We start from the raw sequence: 12,500 nt of genomic DNA, 5'->3' as shown, positions 1-12,500 counted from the left end.
ATATATAGTGAATAAAACAGACACTATTAACTTTCTGATTAAAAAATAACTATGAAAAACGATTTATAATTCTTATATTCACGTATAAGTTAAGCTTACAAGTGTAACGAGAGAGAGAGAGAGAGAGAGAGAGAGAGAGAGAGAGAGAGAGAGATAAAAGAATCGAATGCTCAGAGTTTTGTCAAGTATTGTCCAAGTGATTGTTACACACGTGTTGCAAAGGTTCCACGTGAGGAGAAACTATCGTTGAAGCAACGTATTTGTTTTGTCAAAGTGCAAGTGAATGATAGTGTAATTATTTCACCACCAGAAACATAAAAGTATTCGGCAAATAAAATGACAGAACAAGTAAAATTATTGGACGAGACAGACATATATCTGATTTTTAAATAACTCTCGTCTAAATTTCACGTAAGTATGAGGATAACGCTTATAAAATAATAACTGATGCAATAAAAAGAGAACTGAAAACAAAGACATTATGACAAATGACGATGTTATTTGTCGTTACAAATCTAAGCTTTTGTCACGTGGTTTCATCAGGAATCAAAAGGGAAATATCTGTTGGTGCAAAAATAATATTATTAAAATGCAATGTTTGTCCTTTGCTTACGCATCTCATTTCTAAAACAGTTTCTCTCTTTACAATATATGCAAATACAGTGGGTAAATGGACAGTAGGCCCTTGAGAAAGTTGACTGGGTTAGAACATCATACCTAATGCAAGAGAAGTTCACAAACTTCAACACAAAATATGATGAGAACATGAAAATGTAAATACATATTTATACAACACACACACACACACACACACACACACACACACACACACATATATATATATATATATATATATATATATATATATGATATATAGATAGATAGATAGATAGATAGATAGATAGATAGATAGATTATATATATATAAATATATAATATATATACATACACACACACACCATAAATTACATATATATATATATATATATATGATATATATATATATATATATATATATACTATATATACATACTATATATATATATATATATATATATTTATATATTTACCCACAGTTCGAAGAAGTATATCCAGAATTCACATCAGCAAGTACGCATTTACCCTAATTAGCTGGATTATCATAACCTTGGAAAACGTTTTTCATTCCATAAATACTTTAGAACAATACCTCGATCCACTTTCAATTAATTACATTACAGGCAACACTCGCTAATTACCTCGGTATTACCGATAGAGGCAATCAATGGACCCATTAAGAACTGCTACGACTGACTGTCATGCATAGGGCGTTCTTAATATTCGATTCATGGCGCTATTAAGCTGCGTGAGGGATTTTCTTTTGTTGTTCGTTCTTTGTGTCGTTCTTTGTGCTGGACATTTTGTTCTCGGAGAATGTATGCTTATGGTTACAACATTAACTTCACATTAGGACTCATCATTATTTTTGTAACTTGACGATCATCTATTAATTAAGTAATTAGGTCATATTTAGATCTTTTAAATCATCACCATCTTTTATACTGCTTTTTTCATAACCATTTTAATGCGTTAACTTGGCATAAATTTGCACAGTAGAAAGTATAAACTCCTAAAGTGGAATCTCATCCATCTGTTGCGTGATAATTTAAAATTAATTTACACATAAATAAGGCAAGGCAGAAAACCAGCATAAACTCATACGAAATCTTCTTATATAGTAATATTACGCCTAACACCAATAAGAAGGCCTATAAAACTGGTACATGAACAGCCCATAAGGCTAATAGGCCTCAGAACATTTTCCTGTGTATTTACTTTCCTTCGACCGTAGCTTCGCTTCCATTCAGAGAACTTTGCCAAACTGGGCGAACGATTACCGGACCATATTCCCTACTCTATTTACTGTTTCCGTACAAGTAACCAAAATAACCATGGAAGTTCAGACCATATTATTCTATGAAAGCTTTTAAAGTAACCAAAGGAAGTGGTCCTCCTAAATTGTTCTCAAAGGTACAAAAAGCGTGGCTCCATTAGTACGGCATTTAGCCACAAAGAAAATACTCAGCTCCGTGAAAAAGAATCATTACGGAAGAAGCGTTAAAAGTTTTGTAAGTGATAATATGCCTTTTTTTATATATAAAACTGGATATAACGAAGATTATGGTGTTAGTCACGATTCTGTAAGTAACTTTGATTCAAAATAACTTCAGAATTATTTTCATTAAGTTTCTCGTAGTCACGATTCTGTAAATAATTTTGATTGAGAATAATTTCGGAATTACATTCCTTAGGTTCCTCGTATTTATATAGGTCAGAGAAGACGCAATAAAACTAAAATTTATACAACAAAAAGATAAAAACAAATGCTCAAACCTACTGCCAAAATCTCTTCTGTTTCTTCAAAAGAAAAAAAAAAAAAAAAAAAAAAAAAAATTTACAATAATATTTAGGGGGTGGGGGAAGAGGGGTGTCTGGCAGAAGAAAGTAAATAACTCCCAAGTTAATTTTCGTGTTAATCATGAATGAAGCTCCAGAGCAAAAAAGCTCACAAACTAAACCGTTGTTAATTTGTAAGTATAGTGATTGGAATTCAAGAGAAGAGAATAATTCTTCCAAGTTTACTAACCTTATCATTCACATCATAATTGCTTCTAACTGGCCATGTCTTTGACACTCAATTTGTATAACACCTTATCCACAGGGTTCTGCGTTAAACAATGGTCTCAAACGCCTTTACGATTATTTCTTTGACAGCCTGCTATCAAGCGACGCAAATTCTTACCGAATGGCTAAAGTGAAGGAGGGGAGAACACGTCACTTCGGATTTACATCAACATGATACTTCAAAGGAACCAATTTGCAGTCTGTTCTGAGTCAAAACAAGAGTTTGCCAAAAGTTTCCTCCTTTCCTCGCTGCACCGATGTGGATTTAATTATTAAGAATCTGCTTCTAATGTGTTGCACGACAACATACTCAGTATACGCGTTCTCTTGGACACTTACCTTGAATAAACATATTGGCAAAAAACTGTCTTTTTTTTATGACAAACATTACTTTCCTTACAACTAAAAAGCTGTTGTTATTCACTGTAAGACTTTAAAAAAATCCCTATGGAATTCATTTGCCTCCGAAGAAGTTTCATTATCAGACTTTAGTTGGCAAAAAGAGTAATTTTGTTTTTTCGCTTCATATGATAATCTCACGAATGGCATCCGCATATCATACTTCTTGTATAAAGCCATGGAAGAGTAATGCAATTTTTGTTTTAAATTTACCCTATAATAGCAATTTCTACCCACTAAAAAAGGGCGATGAAATGTCTAGTTGTCCCCAAAATGTCATTAAAACCTGAGCAGTTCATCAAAATAATTATAACCTTTCGAATTTCTACCAAATTAAGGATAGCTGGTACTTTGTATGAGTTGATTTCAAGTTCATGACGAATTATTTATCAAGGGTGTTCTTACCTAACCACAGGAGATATGTAACCCAAGACGGAAGTCTTAAAAACATACTTTAGTAAATATAAAGCACACCTTTTGCTTTAAAAAAAAACCAATTGCTTTTAAAGAGACAGGAATTTTCGAAGTTCCTTGAATTAAGCTTTTAAACTAACGCCGCACATAAGGCTTTGACAGTCCCGCCTTGGAAAAAATTGTTCCTATATAGTGGAATCATTCCCCAGATATATAAAAGGAGAGTAAATTTCCGCAAAAGGGATGACCACCTATCATATATATAGTTCTTTGTTCTTTCTTTTTTTTTAATGCAAAAAACGACTTTACTTGAAGAAAAATGTTCGAAACAAAATGAAAAGATAACTGCTCTGGAGTTTTGAAAAGCTTTAACTAATATATTACTGTTAAAGAATTATATTTTACAACATCTAAACATTTCAATTACCTTACAGTGTTGCACATCCTTAACCAGCGTGTGTTGTAGAGTCATTCATAAATGATTCTCTTTCTCCCGTAAACGGGAAGGTGAAGTGTATCATTACCTGGACTGATCTTACTCAACGAAGATCAGATTTACGTCACTCTTCGATACGTCAGAGTCTGATACGAAGTTCAGTTTGGTTGGGATGGGGATGGAGACTCTCATGGAAAAAGTCCAAACTGACTTTTTACCTGGGATTTTTTTCCAGAGAACTTTAAAGAGGATCAATCATTTTATTCAGTACTACAGATTTACTTACTGCTGTTTCATAAAGTGAGGAATGTTCGATGCTAATACAATTTTAATAACACATTTCATACACAAAATCTGGAGCATAAAAATAATTTATAACTGTCACAATGATTACTTATATACCCTCTCTCTCTCTCTCTCTCTCTCTCTCTCTCTCTCTCTCTCTCTCTCTCTCTCTCTCTCTCTCTCTCACTTTGTACCCCGAAGAAGTGTACGCAATACACGAAAGCGCTTGGTACCTGGTCTTTGATTCTTCACCTTTCATGTGGCTATTTACTTACATATATATAATATATATATATATATATATATATATATATATATATATATATATATATATATAATATGTGTGCTTGTATGTATTCTTATCTATGATGCATGCATACCCTTAAGAAAAAAAATTCTATCGTGAAATCAATGAGATGATCATGTTATCTCGTAATGAATATGGAGAGAGAGACAGATGATCATCTAACAATAATTCTCTGGTGACTTAATTTCACACCCCAGAAACTTCATTATACCAAGGCCTCTTTCCATAGAAGAATAGAAAAGAAAAGGAAAGCGAAAATATTATATAAAACAGAGGAAAGTTCCTTAGGAGCATGATGATGGTAGAACCGTGTTAGATTTTATTAAAATACAGGAGCTCATGAAGACGCAGAAAGACAACAAGCTGAACAACTTGAGTGCTGGGTCTAGTTTCAGTTAGGTCTGACAGTCTCGCTAACAAAGGATAGCTGATCCATTGAGATGATTCATTGAGATGAACGAATGGGAACCGCAGAGATTTTTAGATTAATTGATTCAAAGATAACATCTACCATCATTCAATTATTAATACATATTAATAATAAATACTTAATTACACTAGTGTAAAACCCAGCCTTTCTATCAATGTTACGAAGTTATTCGAAAGAAGAATGTCACTTGGCAAAAATGTGACAATATTGCTAAATTTTATATATAATAAAATGAGCTTAGAATTTGCCCTGCTGTTCGTTTTTCCTACTGAATATACGAAACTTGCAGAAAGCTAAAAATATACCTCAGCATAAAAAGTAAATTATATTCAAATAATTGATAACCATAAATCTGAGTACTCATTACAAGATTGCAAAAACCTAGATACAAAGACTTGAATCTAGTGACCTTTAGCAACCTCGATTTCATGGGAGAGATTTAACAGCAGTTGGTCATAAATGTCATAACGAAGAGCTCACGCTAAGATACATTTGTACACGATGAATATTAAATATGAAAGATTTTACACCGCTATGAAGGAAGAGGATAGTTTTTCGCCAACGGTAATACGACCAAAGAACTGAAATACTTAACAGTATGATCCAATCCTCATTACTTAATCTATAATTCCCTAAACTAGAAATCTCCGTAGGGGGTTACTGCCGTCAGTGCATTCATGTGGTGTACTGTAGGTATTACTTAAAGGTCTTTGTAGCATCCCATCGACCTCTAGCTGCAACCTTTTTCATTCTTTTTACTGTACCTCCGTTCATATTCTCTCTCTTTCACCTGTCGTCATTCCAACCTCTCCTAGCAATTGTTTCATATTGCAATCGCGAGGTTTTTCTCCTATTACACTTTTCAAATCTCCTCAGAGTCAATTTCCGTTTCAGCGAATGACCTCATATGTCCCAGCGCTCGTCCAACATTCTGTCTTCTGTCCTCAACTAAGTACAAAGTGTACCCACGTGACCTTTACGACTGGCAAAAAATACCCACTCTTACACGCCACTCAACTTAATTGGATGAAATTCTTAAAAGAGCGAAGAGACACCGCTTGAGTATAATTTCACTTATAGGGGCTCATAATTCTTTTTTGCCACAGCTGGACACCGAGGGGCTGGGAATGCTCGTATCGTCTTCAAAGTCCCAGCGGGTACATTCACTTTTCTGTAGCCCTTCAAAGGCAATGTTAACTCAATAAAATCCAACACTATTCTCATTTCATTCGAGAAAAAGCTTGCATTTAACAATACGAATTTTAAGGATGTATTCCAGTAGAGTAATCCCATGAAACTGTTTACTAAATTGATATACCCTTCAATATACCAATGAAAACTAGGAATATATTATGAATTATAATTTAACGACAGTCTATCGTATGTCGGCATGTCATATGGCGACTTTTGACAGTTCGCGTGGTTCGACCGCGACAACGACGTGAAACAGCTAGTTGTCGCCGACACTCAGCGACGTCGTGAAACTCGACATGAGGAAAGATGGAGACTTGAGCGTAATAACGTCGTAATTCAGTCGTAATATGGCCGTTACAAGATGTGCCAGTTTGAATCTCCTATGAGTGAGTCCGACTTTAACTTACAGTAATAGTGTTTTTTAATAATAATAATAATAATAATAATAATAATAATAATAATAAATAAATAATAATAATAAGAGAAAACGCAAGTAAATAATGGGATTTTATAAATGCGTAATTGATAAAAAATGTAAATTGTTCTTCTAAATATTTGTATATAGCAAGAAAAGAGAAATATAAATTTCACTAAAAGGGTCTTTTCTCGCATTTTGGATTGAAACGTGAATGTTCGTCGACCTTTCAATAATAATTATAATAATAATAATATCTACACTATATACACTGAGAGTTATATATTGTTACATCAGAGAGAGAGAGAGAGAGAGAAAGAGGAGAAGAGAGAGAGAGACGAGAGAGAGAGAGATAGGAAGCCCAAAAGTATCTTGAATTCAATATATATATATATATATATATATATATATATATAGATGTGTGTGTGTATATATATATATATATATATATATATATATATAATATACACACTGTTGATATATATATATAAATATATATATATCAACAGTCGTTGGTTGGATAACCATAATCGTGCATAACCCCATTCATGGTTCATTACCGAATCGCAGGTGAAGGCAATAACCTGAGCTAAACTTCAATTACGCTGCACGTGGCACTCGCTAATTGCTATTCAATTACCGGTACAGACAGTCCCTTTGCTAATTAAGCATTGTTACGGTTGTCTGTCATGCTGAGAGCCACCTTAACATCTGATTTATTGCCCTGTTAACTGCGCGTGAGGAAATTGCTTTTGCTGCTTAGGAATGTAATTGGTTGTTTATTCATTCAGGGAGTTGTCTGATCACTTATTTATCCGGGGAGTTACTTATACAAAAATGTCGTCTGAATAAAAATCCTTTATTATTGGGTTACATTATAGCTCTTTAATTATGCCATTCTTTATCTATTTCGTTTGGTACAGACAACATAAAATTTTGCGCTAGTTTTATCATACTGTAATATAAAATAAAGACGTATTCAATCAGTAACTTATAATGTTTAACCAAAGGAAAATAAGTCAAATCAAAATGAGCACACTTTAACGAGACACCTATGCAACAGTTACCATAACAGCACCAATAATCACCTTTAAAATTATACTAATGTTCCACATCTTTCTTTTTCCATTTTAGTCTTCATTGTCCTAAGAATACTCTGACCACTATAGTCGCTGAGATTATTGACATCCATTGCCTTACTCTACTTCTTCTTTATGAGAAATTAAATAATTCAGAAAGTAAATAAAAACCGTTATTCCATCGGAGCAGCTAGGACCTAAATTTAACAGTGTGCAAGAGAATAATGGAACACTGCAACTTCGCACGGTATAGAGTATAGATCAAACTAAATGAAATGTATTGCGATAATTTGCCTATACTTGGCCATTAAAACATTACACTGAAGGCAATTTTACTGAAAATAAATAATTTAATTTGAGATTGATTTTCGAAAAATCAGTATCGTTTAACCCCAAGAGACTAAAATTTTAAAATAATGGGAAACAAAAATGTGCACATTTTATTATATAATTCACTTGCAAATCTAAGATGAACGATTCTGTAAGACAATTGGAGTGTTATTGTTAGAACGGAATATAATTTAGGTTTCAAATACATATGCGCGAGGAAACTATAAAGACTGAAGAAAACTAATCACTACAAATGCAGCTTCTTGTGATTACCCTCGAGAGTGATTTTGGTTATGTCAAGTCAAGGAACCCATAAAAATGTCATAAGTTGAGACGACATGAAAATTAGGTAAATTGCTGTTTCTAATAATAGATATACAGTTCTATATATTACCAAACATAACTTTTTTTTTTTTTTTTTTTACTTCCACGAATGTTTTTTTTACTTCCACATGCAATAGTATAATGCTACCAGCCTATGTAAAATTACAATCAGACTTGAATAAAGCTATATGAAGGACGCTCACAATGGAAGCATTTGGACAAAGGGACATAAGGGAAATACTATGACTAACTCCGATAACAATAAAAGCAGGCTTTCTCCAAAAGAGGCAATTTGGATCTTTTACCTGAAAACTTTATATTCGTAATAAATAAGGCTTTCCACCCCAACCAATCCCACCTCCAACCCCACACTAACCTCTGACAGATCGACGAGAGGCGTAAATACAAATGGTGTTGAGTGAGATCTGCCCAGGTAATCGATACCTTTCACCTTCCCATTCAAGGGAGAAGGGAGGTCATTGATGGACGACCTAACAACGTGCAAAGGTCAGTCATGCAATTTGAGTACAGCAACTAATGGGGCTGCTACAGTTTGTTAGTAAATTCGAAGACGGATCCATTGTCTAAACAATAATATAATTTCAAGAAATGCTGGAACTTCTCCTGCCCGGATATATAACGTTAGACTTATTACTTATTTTCGTCAACCATTACTTCATATTATTATACAATTGGATATATTCCTTGGTATGAAAGACGTAAATCGAACCAGAAGTTCTAATACCAAAATCTGACATTCGTATTTGTGTACGAATCACTCATTGGAACACTCAGCAGAGTGCAAAACTTACAAAACAAGGAAATATAGCTTCATTTGACTATTAATCTTTCATTTTTAACAGGAATCAACTGCCTCACCGGATGTTAACTATACTTCTCTAATATACAATAATCTTCTGACAGAATGAACTTACAACATCTGCATCACTTTATTACTGAAGACCCTTCAATTATTATTTGGAGGGGGTCTCCAGGAGCAGAGAGTATTGAATCTTTATCAATATACAATATTCTTTAATTGTTTGGGGAAGGTTACAGGATGAAAGGCTTCTCAGACTGATATAAGTCCATTTATCCGTTCCCTGAGTATTTTCTTAATTTATAGACAAGGGTGAAAACACGGCTTCTCCAAAAGTCGCCGACAAAAGTACCCATATTTTTATCAATTCTAATTGAGTGAAATTTCGTCGGACTCTAGATCGGATTATCAAAGAATCATTTCCTGATACTCAAACCTAATTGGCCTTTTTCCAAAAGCTAGTAATTCGCGTTTTTTTTTTTTTTTTTTTTTTTTTTTTTTTTTTTTTTTTTTTTTTACCTTTCATAAATCAAGACAGCTGCAAAAGTTTACGTACTACAACAAACCTTCTTGAATGTCACTCAAGTCCTATTGGAGTGTAAGCAATGGCCTGTGTACCCATGATTAAACGGAGGGATAAAAGGGATAAAGAAATAGATAGAAGAAGAGATAAACATTATTCATTTCGGAGTCTCTCGGAATTTTCTATCTGCTTTCCTAAAATACTCCCCAGGGCACACACAAACAGAGAGAGAGAGAGAGAGAGAGAGAGAGAGAGAGAGAATTCATCCCTCATTCCAATAGTGTTCTCTTTGTCTTACTGTCAAGTCTTATTTGCTCTCCAACTAGATTTCTTTTTCGCTCTGCATTTACGCTGAAGTCAGGTCTACTGACTCGTCCTTGTGCTTTCTCGAGGAAGTGCTTGTAGCCAGCCACCTGGAGTGTGTTTTGCCTCTGGCGTTCTGTTGTCAGTGTAATTGCAGCATACTTTTGCGGCTTGCATTATAAAAGCCTCTGAATCTGTACACTAGCGTTTAAATACATGCTTTGAAAAATAATAATTAATAAACTTACACACACGCACAGACACACGTGTGTGTGTTTCATGTGTGTGCGTGGGCGTTAATGTCCACGCGTTCTTATAAAAGAAATCCTACATAGGGTGAAGACGCAAAGATCCAGTAAGTACCGATTTTATGGCATAAAAAGTGTTTGAATGAAAGGCTTTCACGTAAAGTCAACGCAATATATCTCAAACGAAGCACATGTAAACTGAAGAGTAAAATTGGTGGCGATCGAGAAACTGACAATCTATAATGTACATAAAAGTATCAATATATTGGCTAAATCTTGGAGGGTAATTTTTTATATGTACGGCATTTGATTTGAATATCATAATCCGAAGTCGCTTCGTTAGAAATAGTCAAAGCCAAGTAAACTTGAATATCTTGGACGACAAAATGTGGATGAGTAGTTCCGTAACGAGTAAACTTCACCCCTATAGAAGCAGCAGTCATAGAAAAAGGTAAATAATATAAAGCATGGATATGAAGTAAGTAAGTTACCTAAAAGATGATTTCGTTCAAGTTGAATTATTCAACAGGAAAATGGTATTATAAAAATAAAACAAAGTATATAAATATAATGACACAAACAAATGCGTTTGGGGACCACAAACCTTAGCCAAGGCTGATTAATTCAGGCTCCTATAATTCATGGGTGCCAGACTTTAGGTAATATTCCTATGAAAAAAATCTACATCGCACTTGTTGCGGATTTGCGCAGTCCCTCTCATCAAATAAAAACACAGATGAGAATATACCATTCTTGGCTTATGGTAATAAAAAATCAAAAGTTTTGCAAAAGAGAAATGCAAAATCTTGACGAACAAGAAGAGGAGTGTAGGAAAAGAATGAACTCTGACCATCATTCATCTTTGTTATAAAAGAAGAAAAAAAAAAACGTTATCCATGTATCTTTAAGTCAGTGTATCTAGTAAAGAAAGAGAAAGCACTCGTAACTCCAATTACCGGCTGTTTTATCTGTATATAAATACATAGACTTTCTAAGACTGCGTCAAATCTTTGTAGTAATTAATCTATTAACTGAATGGAATATGTGAGGACCATCCGAGTGAATAATATTTAAACAAGAGAAAACTAAAGTATCCATTAGGGACATTTGCAATGGTTCCTTGTCGCACGAAACGGCAGAACAATGAGTTTAATTGCCAAATTAATGTTTTGTTATTGCCCAGCTAAATTTCATTAATGACTTTGCATAACAATTATTGCGTCCTTGCAGAAAATGGATGGATACTAAATGCCTGGGAAATTATTTCGGCAATTCCTTTGTTGAACTGCTACACTTTAAAAGAAAAGACTTTATTTCTTATCTCAAACGAAGTGCGAAAAATGGATGGATTCCTCAAAACTATTTAATTTTAATGATTGCTCTTCGTATACAATTGATTCCACCTTTTCCAGTCTCTTTCTCCTCTATTATACTTGTATTGATACAAGATATAACACAATATGCAACCATCGAGCCAAAGCTGAACTATACAATATATATGCACTTTCACATTTCAGAATAGACGAATCCATTGTCAATTTTTATTTCAGTTAAATGTTAGGCAGGAATTGTGTCGCTGTTATGTGATAGCTGAAACTTGAATTTTCTCATTAACACTACCTCTCTCTCTCTCCCCCCCCACTCTTCACTCGTCTCTTCTCGTCTCTCGTCTCTCTCTATCTCTCTCACATATATATATATATTATATACTATATATATATATATAGATATATATATATATATATATATATATACACAGATATATACAAATACATATACATACACATATACTATACATATATATATGTATATATATTAATATATATGTATATATATTAATTCAGGCCTCCTATATATATATATATAGTATATATATATATATATGTATATATATATATATTTATATATATATATATATATATATATATATCTATATATATAAATATATATATATATATAGGAGCCTGAATTAATATATATACATACATTTAATATATATACAGATATATATATATGTATGTATATTTACATATATTTACATAGATATATATATATATATATATATATTATATATATATGTATATGATATATATATATATATATGATATACAATATATATATATATATATATATATGTATATATTATCAGGCTCCTATAATTCATAGGGTGCCAGACTTTAGGTAATATTCCTATGAAAAAAATCTACATCGCACTTGTTGCGGATTTGCGCAGTCCCTCTCATCAAATAAAAACACAGATGAGAATATACCATTCTTGGCTTATGGTAATAAAAAATCAAAAGTTTTTGCAAAAGAAGAATCATTTCCT

This window comes from Macrobrachium nipponense, chromosome 11 (genome assembly GCF_015104395.2).
Source record: "Macrobrachium nipponense isolate FS-2020 chromosome 11, ASM1510439v2, whole genome shotgun sequence".
NCBI lineage: Eukaryota > Metazoa > Arthropoda > Malacostraca > Decapoda > Palaemonidae > Macrobrachium > Macrobrachium nipponense.
The sequence above is the reverse complement of the archived record's forward strand: the minus strand, read 5'-3'. Positions refer to the sequence as shown.